This window comes from Ovis canadensis, chromosome X (assembly GCF_042477335.2).
Source record: "Ovis canadensis isolate MfBH-ARS-UI-01 breed Bighorn chromosome X, ARS-UI_OviCan_v2, whole genome shotgun sequence".
In the NCBI taxonomy this organism is placed as follows: domain Eukaryota; kingdom Metazoa; phylum Chordata; class Mammalia; order Artiodactyla; family Bovidae; genus Ovis; species Ovis canadensis.
The window spans coordinates 101,582,777-101,594,074 of NC_091727.1; the positions used below are offsets into that span (position 1 = coordinate 101,582,777).

At 48.4% G+C, this 11,298-nt stretch overlaps 1 long non-coding RNA gene across 1 annotated transcript; it reads right to left on the bottom strand.

The window, feature by feature from the left end:
* Positions 1-9,033: 9,033 nt before the first annotated feature.
* LOC138930022 (uncharacterized) lies at positions 9,034-11,000 on the bottom strand. Its single transcript, XR_011446080.1, has 3 exons — positions 10,563-11,000; positions 10,130-10,211; positions 9,034-9,562 (listed from the first exon to the last, which is right to left on the bottom strand). It is a non-coding gene; the product is annotated as an uncharacterized lncRNA (long non-coding RNA).
* Positions 11,001-11,298: the final 298 nt, after the last annotated feature.

Genomic DNA, 11,298 nt, shown 5'->3' on the forward strand with positions numbered 1-11,298 from the left:
AGCTCCATGGCGGCCGCCAGTCAACCAGGCAGACCGTCCGGCGCCCCCACCCACCCAGCCAAACGCACCCGCCCTTCCCTCACTTTAAGCCGCAAACACTACAAAGCATTAAGACCATAACTGGGATGGAAGCTTCGAGACCCACATTTAAACAAAGAAAATCTTCTTCAAGTTTCAGCATGCCGTTACAATAATGCCCCACACCAACCCCCCCGGAAGTGCCTGAGAGGTCTTCTCCGCCATCCACCCAGGAGCCCGCAGACACGTCTGTCAAAGTGTCCATCAGGACACGCCATCTACCCGACTCTCCAACTCACACCGCAGACAGCCAAATACGAGTAAGGTTAGTAAAACTTACACTTTTACGATCTCCGGAAAGGGAGCCGCCACGTTAAATCCTAACCGAGGAAAACGGTCTACGGAAGCACAATCCAGACAGGCACGCGCTTAGGCACGCGCTTAGGCACGCGCTAGGGCTTCCTCCCGCTCTCACGCCCCCGCCTCCCAACATCGTCATTGGTGGGCCTGCGATGATTGACGGGGAGAACGGCCATTCCTCTCAGGCAGGTCTACTGGCGGGAAACTGGCCATTTCCCAAGGCCCAAGCTGACGTCAGGAAATCTCTGGTCGTATTCCTACGTCTTTCTATAGCCGTGTCCATCCCTCAAGGCCTAGCTCGACTTCTTAGGCCTCTGCACATACCTTGTGCTTTGTTTCTTGTCATCTTAGACTTTGGAAAGCATGCACATTCAATTTACCCGGGCCTAGATCAATTACCTCCCCCTCCAGGAAGCCTTCCAAGTTTTACTCCTTCCAGGCAAAATGTGAGTTCTTCATATTAGATACGGACATGGAGATGTATCAGAGCAGACATGCAGAGGACTTGTCTCTGAGCTCTGGGGTCAGATAGTACTGGGCTGTGCATGGTGTGAGGGACCCAAGGTTGGCACCTGGATATTTTGCAAGTGAGTTCAGGTTGCAGACATTTGGGGAAGACCAGGGAACACTGACAACAGGCTAACTCTTAGAAGCTTGCTAGGATTGGTACGACCCTTTTCAGGAATCTCATATCCTTTCCTGCTTTTCTATCTGTGAAAATCTTGTCCTTCCTACAAGGCCCAGGCATAGATCACTTCCCTAACTCTTTTCCTGAATTCATGTTCCCACCCCAACCACAAGAGTTATTCCTCCTATTGCTAGAGGAAGAAAGATATGAGGAGTTCATATCTCTGCTGCAAATGTCCCTAAGCTTCACAGTTATCCAAGGTGAGACTGGAAGCCCACTTCCTTCCAGGAGGCCCCTTGCTGCGAGGTTTCTGCACCTGCTCGCAACTTGTGAACTGTACAAACAAGAGGGCACAGTTCCCCTAGGCCTGACTACCTCGAGTGTTTAACTCATCTACCCTCTACATGGTGTGTGGACCACATAGCCACGGGGTCCCTTAGCTGGACTGCATGGTCACAGTGCACAGTGCTCCTAGGAAAGATGATCTAATGCTAGCACTGTCCCTCCCATGGGAAAGCTCACTTGAGGCTTCGTGGTGTGCCGTGTTATGCAGCAGTCCATGATGCTGCCCTGCCCACTGTGACGGCTGATTTTAGGTGCCAACTTGACTGGTCATGGGGCGTCCGAATTAAACATTATTTCTGGTTGTATCTGTGAGGGTGTTTCTGGATGAGATGAGTATTTGAATCGGTGACTTAGCAAAATAGAAGGCCTTCCCCGATGTGGGTAGGCATCGTCCAATCCGTTGAGGGCCCAAATGGAACCAAAGCAGAGAAAGGAAGAATTCTTCCCTTTTTTCCCTATCTCGCTGCTTGAGATAGAACATTTCTCCTAGTTTTCTCCTTCTCTTCAACTAGGATTCACACCACCAGCCCCCCTGGTTCACAGGCCTTCAGACTTGGACTGAATTATACCACTGGCTTTCCTGGCTTTATACCTTGTAGGCAGGAGATTGTGGAATTTCTCAGCCTCCAGAAATAGGGAACTAAACTCAAGATAAACCTCAAGATATATACATATATGTATATATATATACATATGCATATGTATATGTATATATGTATATATGTATGTATATATGTATATATATAGGCTTCCCTTTTAGCTCAGTTGGTAAAGAATCTGCCTGCAATGCAGGAGACCCAGGTCTGATTCCTGGGTCAGGAAGAGCCCCTGGAGAAGGAAATGGCAACCCACTCCAGTGTCCTTGCCTGGAGAATCCCATAGGCAGAGGAGCCTGGCGGGCTACAGTCTGTGGGGTCACAAGAGTCAGACACGAGTTAGTGACTAAACCAACAGCCAACATATAGATAAATAGATAGATAGATATAGATATAGATAGATAGATAGATATAGATGTAAAATGCCTCTTATTGGTTCTGTTTCCATGAATACCTCTGACTAATAAACCTGGAATATCACAGCCAGCTGCAGCTGTTACACTTGGCTTCATAGTCCTCAACTAGAACTCAGAAGAAACAGCAAAATCAAATACATGAAAATTAGTTCCAAACTATGAGTGAGGAAACTAAGATACCAGAAACAAACAGCCAGACATTGGCCCAGAGGGGTTTCTTTTCCAGTAGGTTAGCTGCTCCTTTGCAAGCCCCGAGAAAGCCTACAGGTGAGCTCTTCTAGAACTGGGCTTGTTAGGTGAGACTCTGACAAAGATCCAGAGGGCAGGAGAGCTGTTGCAGGCCTTGTCCAGGAACCAGTAAAGGATGATTAATCCACGTGGGGAGGGAAGACAAGCAGGACTGGGGCCGTTGATGTGAATCCTGCCCCAGGATCTGCCGAGTCTTTCCCATGTGTTACTAGGCTTGTCCCTCTGACTGGCGTCAGCAGATGGATACATGCTGCACCCTTTCAATCCCTGGCACACAATGACCACTACCACACAGGTCCTATCTTTCCGATCACCAGTGTCTCCTCGATCTGTGGTCACCATTCATTCTTTTTATTTTATTTTTCTCGTGTCTCGCACAGTTTATGGGTTCTTAGTTTTCTGACCAGGGACCGATGCTGGGCCCACAGCAGCGAAAGCACTGAGTTTTAACCACTGGACCACCAGGAAAGTCCTGCCTTTCATTCTTGTCTCAGTTATACTTCACTCCACATTCATGGTCTGTCTGAAGAAAACCATATCTTCTTACCTACTGTGTACAGTCCATGGGCTTGAGGTATGCTCTTGGCATTCCTATCACAATTATTCCTCCTACCAGCTGAACATCCTTCACTGTTTTGTGCCTCAGTTTCCTAATCAGTAGAGTGAGGATCCTAATAAGAACTGTGTCTTCAGGCTGCCATGACCCTCAGTGAGTTCATGAAAAGCATTTAGACCAGTGACTTAACACGCACTAAGCTTTCATGAAACGACAACTAGGACTGTTTGTTACCTTATCACCGTGCGTGTCTCTTGTCAAATACAACGTCCTTTCCGGAGACTTTCCCATGCTAGCTCTGCCGACACTGATCTACTTTCTCTGATTTTTTCTCGACTTACCTTCATGTAGCCTAATCCACATCTTACAACGTATTGGCCAGTTTGCCGGCTGTTTTGTTCCGCAATTATTACCTTCATCTATGCTAATGTCTTTGTTGACTTATTAACTTGCGCATGTCTTCATCTATATGTCTTGTTCTTAAAACTTTTACCACCAGTTTCCAATTCATCAGCTTAGTTGCTCATTTTCTCCTGGTATCATATAGCTCAATATAGAGCGCAACACATATGAAGATTCTATAGCACATAAGGGGACACTGAAATAGCACCTTTCATTAGGAGAGCCCCCGTGATATTCGATATTCCCCATGAGAAGGTCATAAACTCCCTTGTCCACTCATTGGTTTTACCAGAAGGCACAATGCGGGTGGTGCCCTGATAAGAGGAATTGGCAAAAATGTGCTGAAGATTTGGTTGACCGTATCAGGCCCGTCTGTGAAGAAAAGATGCACCAGGCTGAAATGTGTGTTGCAAGAGAGTTGACGCGGAACATGGGCAAGAGAGGAGGCAGTTTAAAGGATTAAGGAGGAGCAAGTGCACAGGAGCAGGAATGTGAAAGAATATGGCCTTCTCAGGGAAGAACGCACATTCTGGCCTCATGGGAGAAGAGAGTTAATGATATAAACTGCAAAAGATAAAGAGAAAAAGTTAAGTGGCCCATAGCAAGGACACTTGGGTTGGACGTGGTAAACTCCATTAAGATCCAATCTGCTTTTCTAATCTACCATTTTGGTGTCAGTGTGCAGGAGAGACCAAAACAGAGGGTCAGCAGAAAAAGGCAGACTGAGCACCCCTCGCGGCCTCACTCCAACATCACGTGAGTCCTGCGTGTGCACGAGGCCGCCCTGTCTGCTGCCACGTGGAACAGGGCTGTGGATATGTGTGCCGAAGACCAGGACGGCGACATAGCCGGACAGGCAGCGTATGCCGCCATCAACTGCATGTTGGACCAGGTCAACGCCTGTCTGGACCACCTGGAGGAGAGGAAGGACCACCTCCCTGGCCGCCTCCGGGAGTGCTTGAATCTAGCTGGCAGACACATCTTGAGACCCAGCAGCTGCTCAGGGAGGCCCCAAGTGATTGGCAGCCCCTAGTGGAGCCCTCCAAGGGCCCCGGGGCCAGGCCTCTACCCTGCCTGCCTGAGCCGGGCTCTAGCCTGAGCCCTCACCGCCTGGCTTAGCGAGGCCTGCAGATGACCTGGGGGATCGGCCAGCTTAGGCCATCTTTCTGCTACTTCCCTTTTGCATGCTTGGCATGCCCCCACCACCTGGCATCCCCCCGCCCCCGCCCCGCCCTGTGATCAGGTGTGGGCCTTGACCCACCCAACTTGCCTACCTGCCCAAATCCTGGATGCTCCCCTCTCTGCCTAGGTTCATGAGGCAGATTGAGAGTTATCTTAACATTCTCCGAATGTGTATTCGTGCACCATTATGCCAAGCGAATGGCTATTCCATAAAATGTTGTCTGCAAGCTGCTCTACAAAGGGGTTCTAAATTTACTATTAGAAATGTTATGCAATGTATGTAGAGTTTTTTCTTTTTTAAGCACAAACCAATTCTGCCATTCAGTTACCTTTTGGATTCTGCCCATTCATACTCTGGTAATGAGTGTTACATAGGGAAAAATCCCTAATAATCAAGGGACTGCATTCTAATACAAAACGGACCAGGAGCTTATTGTGTGCTTCCAGATTTTTGTTCCCAGGACTTCTCATGTTCTTCAGAACCATGCTGGGCCACTCCTCACATCCTCACCCAGAGCAGGAACGGGGGATATCCCCATCACCCCCTCAATATCCAGGCAAGTATCTGTCATCCTCATGAAGTGGCCAGAAGGATCACTTCACCTAGAAAGATGTCAGATTACCTACCATCCTTCTTACCTTAAGAAGGGGAGAACTTCAATTACGGCCCGGAGACCCCTCACCCTGCCACCCCACGCCCCTGTCATCAACACCCCAGATTACTGAGCCCAGAGTCCCACTCGGTACCTGATGTGATGCACACGCAGAGCCACATCTTCATTGGTCACGCTTGGAGTCGTCACAAATAATAACATTCACAAGTCGGAGCTTTTCCATCATACACATTTTATTGAAAAACACAATTCTACAGATTCAAAATATTTTACACAATCTTCTGTTCCCTTCTGACAGAGTGGAACAGTGTATCTTCCACTTGCCAAGACTGGTGAGATCAGCATAGCAACTGAAACCATCTGTAAACAAGGCCTCTGGTTATATTGCCTACTGCAAATGACCACAGAGAACTCGCCATAAGGGCACAGGTATTGGTAAACTATAAGCGAGCTGGAGGGTGAACAACGGCTCCTACTTATTCCTTTTCCTTGCAGTACCTTTGGCACAAGTTCCACTGAACGAAGTTCCCTGTGGCCTCAGTTTGGCCAGGGTGTCACAATCACAATTTGCGGGGGACAGATACCTGGGGGGGGGGGGGACGTGGTATCTCATGTTAGGATATTGGAGGGCAAATACAAAGTGACATAAGAAACAAAGGTTTAACTATCCCCATTGACACGTGAGAGCAGGCTTTCTCCCCTCCCTTTGCTTTAGAAGGTTTACTTTGGAAAACTTGTCAGTTCTTTCTCTGTCTCTTTGCAATATGTGGAAATCGTTTTAGAAAGCTCAATAAGCCTCTTGCCAATCTGACAACCCAGGAACGCTTCTTTAAGGACCTGGAAGCAAAAATCCTTGCAAAGGGGGAGAACTAGGTAAAGAGGGAACAACTTAAGCAGTTGAAACCAGAAACTGCTAGACCTTCTGGACAATCAGAGAAAGAAATGACTATCAAAGCAACGCACCAGAGTCAATAGAGCTGCAGGAGAAGATCATGAAAAGGTGAGGGCAGGCAGCATCTCAGGAGGATTACAGCATCCTCAGAAGCAAGAGGTGTTCCTTCTCAGAACTCCCTCAGGTTATGTTATTGTGCAACGGTATAAAACATTATAAACAACATTAAATGGTGCACAGAAAGAGCAGCGGTGGCAAAATGGTCTCCTGGGAGAGAGGCCCACAATTCACTGGGAAGATGAAATGTGAAGACTTGATCCGAATATTAATGCCTCATCTTGAATAGAGGCCCACTTCCACACACTTCACACATATCCGTGTGCTTTACTATCTTCTATACCACAGTTGTGGCCACCCAATGGTAGTGTGAGGGAACAGGGCCAGGAGACAGGAGAAAGAGCCCTGAACCCACAATGTCCACCACAATTTTCACACCAAAACCCTTGTCCTCGCCACTGTCAGTCTTTCCGTATACTCTCAGAGCCTCCTGCTCACAGCCCTGCTGGGCCCAAACTTCCCTCATCAAGAGAAAGCAAAAGCCTGAAACGGGGACACCATGGGACCTTTTCCCTCCCCAAATTGAGCTCCCCTTTCCCCTCCCCCACTCCAGTAGCACACCACCACAAACAATGCAGAACTGTCTCTCCACTGTTTACCAACACCACCTTCTTCCTCGAGATGCAGGGAAGGTCCCCTTGAGGTAATGTCACCCCCACCACCACCAGGAAGACCCAAATGGAAGAGGAGCCACCAGTAGCCAGCCTTTCTGCTAGAAAGCCTTTCCAGCAGATACACAGTGGGGAGAGACAGTACAGCCTCCGGGGGTAGCCCTCTCCAGCAAGAGGAATACAAGGGCTTCATCCTCCAGCTGGGGCACCTGACTCGGGAGGTTCCTGGACATCCAGGCTCATCGGCATATGCCCCGGAAGAAGCAAATGGCCCCCGATTCATGCACAGCTCATTGACAAGACCCATCGGACCTCTTTCTTCCAACCAACGTGCAGAGCGTGCTCAGTGGGAGAGTGCAGAAAGCGAACGTGGAAAGTTCCAACCACATTCCTACAGACTTGGGACTCCTCGGGAATCCCAATGTGCCCTCGCTCTGCACAATGGCACAGAATTCTGACATCGGGCTACGGCCAACTTCTGCCCCAGACTCAACATTTCCCATGCCCCACATGCTGCCATTGCCAATATGCGCCTTCCTTAGGACTTTAGCAAGGCACCTGAGCTGTGTGGGTGTTGAAGGAAGAAGTGTCTGGCTGCCATATCAGGAGAACACAGCAGCAACAGCAGCTCACTTTCACGTGCCTCTTCATGGCCACAGGTAGTCCCAACAGAAGAGTTGAGCGGTCTACGCAAACAAGTGCAGTCAACATCAGTGGGCGCCTCCCAGGAGACGCCCCCAGATTACTGCCCTAGGCCACAGTATAGGAGGGGGAAAGGTCACCTTTCCTGAGCCGCTTTCGACAGCCTAAGGCAGTGCACAGACGGGAGCAGGAACACAAGAACATCTCTAACAGCGAAGTCCAAAATTCTGAGGAAGGCTGTAGCATAGGGTAAAGCCTTCATCATCAAAGTCTCCCCTTGGCCAGGAAGTAATCCACTCTCATGTCACACTCAGCGATGTGCACTATTACCTTCAGTCCCCGTGCTGCAGTGATCCCGGGCAGTACCAGGGCTTGAGAAATAGGTAGCAGACATCTTGGACCACAGAAAGCCCGATGCACCTTTCACACTGAGGGCCTATGTCCTCCTGTCCAGCTTTCTCCTTGTGCTCTGAGAGCAGCTCCATAGAGGGTCACTCTTCCCAGCCCCTTCCCCACCTCTAGGCTTTAGGCACCCCAACCAAGGTCCTTATGTAGTCAGTCACTCCACCTTTCCTGATCAGGGAAGTGCGTTCCCCTCTGAGCCTCTAATCTCTACAGTACTTCTCCTGAAAAGAACCGACAATCAAGAGTGGCCAACCACCGCTCACGAAACTCATTTAGTTCAAGGTTAAATTGGTACAGCTACTATGGAAAACAGTATGAACGTCCCTCAAAAAATTAAAAACAGAACTACCATCTAGTCCAGCAATCCCACTTGTGGTATGTATCCAAAGGAATACCTCCCACCAAGAATTTACAGAACATCAACATTCCCACGAGTGAGTAGACACTCACTGAGGTGCTGTCTCATGAGCCTAAGTGACATGGCTGGCCTAGGAATGAATTCCTGGGAAGGAACCAGCAAGCCAGATTCCACCTCAAATTCAGAAGAGGATTACCTTCTCTTTCCATGAGAGCCCTGATCTGTGAGACTGTCACCAGCTGGAGAGTCACCTTTTTGGAATCCTCAACCTTGTGACTTATTTTTAAGTGCCAATACACAGCAGATTTACCTATTCAACCATCCATTTAGGTGTTCTTGACCCCTGCCTCCAACGAAGTCAGCCAGGTTCACTTTGATGGGCAGTGGGAACAAGTGTGTATGGAAGGGGAAGAAGGCCTCACGGTTATCCTCAAGTTTCACAACTGTTTTGACTAGGAAATAAGCCAGTTTTGATCATCGTCATGCCACTTGGTGAAGGCACATGCGCCTAGGACAGGTTTCTCTAAGTATCTCAGGCTTCAGGTTTTCACTGAGTAGGAAACTATCACCACCCCCCTCTTTCACAGCTTTAAAGTAATTTCACCAATTACAGGGATAACCAAAGAGCCTTTAAACATGCCCTCTAAAGACTACACACTTTAGTTTCCAATCACAAAGAAATGTGGATTTCCTTTTAACCTTCGGTGAATGAAATTCAGGTTCTGTGATGCCTCCTTCCGGATAAAACCCGTGCTAATAAAGCAACAGAGGAGCCCGAGGTTTCTATGAAACTGGAGGTTAGAAGTGTCTCTGAATGCACCTTAGAAGAGTTCATATTTCTATTTGGCGCGTTTCCCCCACCCCAACTGTGAAAACTCTTCCGCACATTTTCAACAAATTAACCCCTGCCCAGGAAAGAAGTAACGTTATACAGACAATGAAAGAGAGGAGACCTTTCCCACACTGCCAGTTAACAAGCACCTTCTTGGTGCCTGAACTTGGTGCTGAGCCACATCAGCTTCAGCATAAGGCGTCAGAGATGGCCAGAACAGAAAGTGGCTCAGGGCAAGGCAAGGTGTGAGCTGCTGGGCTACCTCTTGGCATCATAGCAGGATTAATGAGGCTGGTTTCCAAAGAGCAGCCCAGTAATATCTGAGGAAATCTGCTGGCCCTGTGAAAGGAAACAAACGTTTGGTTGAAATGGGGGTCTGGACAGGTAGGGAGACGAGCTAAATGAAGCCACAATGTTCCCTTCCCACTTTCTGGAAATGGTGTACTAATTCCCTCCATACCTCCTGCGTGCTGAGCACTTTACAAAAACCACACAAGAGATATCCCCGAGAGCAAGGTGTCATTCCCATTTTGCAAATGTGGAAACTGAGGCTCAAAGATGACAGTAAGAAAGGGTCAGACTCAGACACTAAAATTTATTTTGAATGAAACACGATGTATTGTCTCAGCAACATCTGCAAAGCAAAAAAAACAAACAAACAAACAAACAAAAAACCCCGACAAACTGTGGAAGGGTAAATATTTAGTCAAGTATTGACCTGCATATTACTTGACTTGTTAGCCTACACCTCCAGAACCCCTGCAAAGTAAACGCCCACCCGCTTACAGAGGGGATAGACTGGCAGACTATCATTCTCTGCCGCTCACTTGGTGTACAGGCCTCATCTTTCTCCCCTTTCCTAAACAGAGCTGGCTTTATATTACATTCAAATCCATGTTCCCCTACCTGAAAGAAAACAGCACTCCCACAGTCTCTGGATTCCTGAAGTTTGTTTTTCACAATCCCATCCAGTCCAGCCTGCTTCTGCCTGGTATTACAAGTGTTTTCCAAAAGGATAAAAAGACAGATCAGAGCTCTGATGTGAGGATGGCAAGATGAGGCTTTCTGGACATGTGACATTCTAATAAATTCAGTCTGTCTGTAAGAACGGCACTCAGGGTGAACTGGAAAAAGATGCCACTGACTAGTTAAAGGCATCGATTATAAACCTAGTGTCTGAGCAGCGCTCAGGGAGTGATCCTGACATTGTTGGAAGTTCCTGTCTTAGAGACTCAGGGAAGACATTTCAACACCATGTTAAATAATGGTACAGCTGATGGGATGGATGCTACCCTCCTCCCAGCATCTGTGGCCCCACACAGCATAAGGTAGCACTTACTCATCTGGCAGGTCTGGACAGCTAATTCCGGGTCCACTCTCTTCTCATTACAGGCCCATAGGCTGGCCAGTACTAGATTTTTCCATCACAGGTCCTGAAGGAAACAGTGATTATACAGATCTACAAGGAGACTTGCTTACAGATGGACAGCCGAACACAGTTGCAGGAAAATTAGGTAACTTGGAAGCTCGTAACATGACTGGCTGGGGCAAACTTCCCCTTTCCCTTATCCACAAAACACCAAGGCAGCCAAGGGCCGTCAGCTGTCCTAACACCGCACGCGATCCCTCAGAGCCTTACTGTCTCGTTTCACGTGGAAAATAACAGAAATACCCTCAATGGTTAAGAGAGGTCACAAAAATGGCCAAGGTCAACATTTGGACCAATCCCCGGCAGCGATATATCCACCCCAAACGCCCTACAACAGAAAGCAGAATCAGCTCCATGGCGGCCGCCAGTCAACCAGGCAGACCGTCCGGCGCCCCCACCCACCCAGCCAAACGCACCCGCCCTTCCCTCACTTTAAGCCGCAAACACTACAAAGCATTAAGACCATAACTGGGATGGAAGCTTCGAGACCCACATTTAAACAAAGAAAATCTTCTTCAAGTTTCAGCATGCCGTTACAATAATGCCCCACACCAACCCCCCCGGAAGTGCCTGAGAGGTCTTCTCCGCCATCCACCCAGGAGCCCGCAGACACGTCTGTCAAAGTGTCCATCAGGACACGCCATCT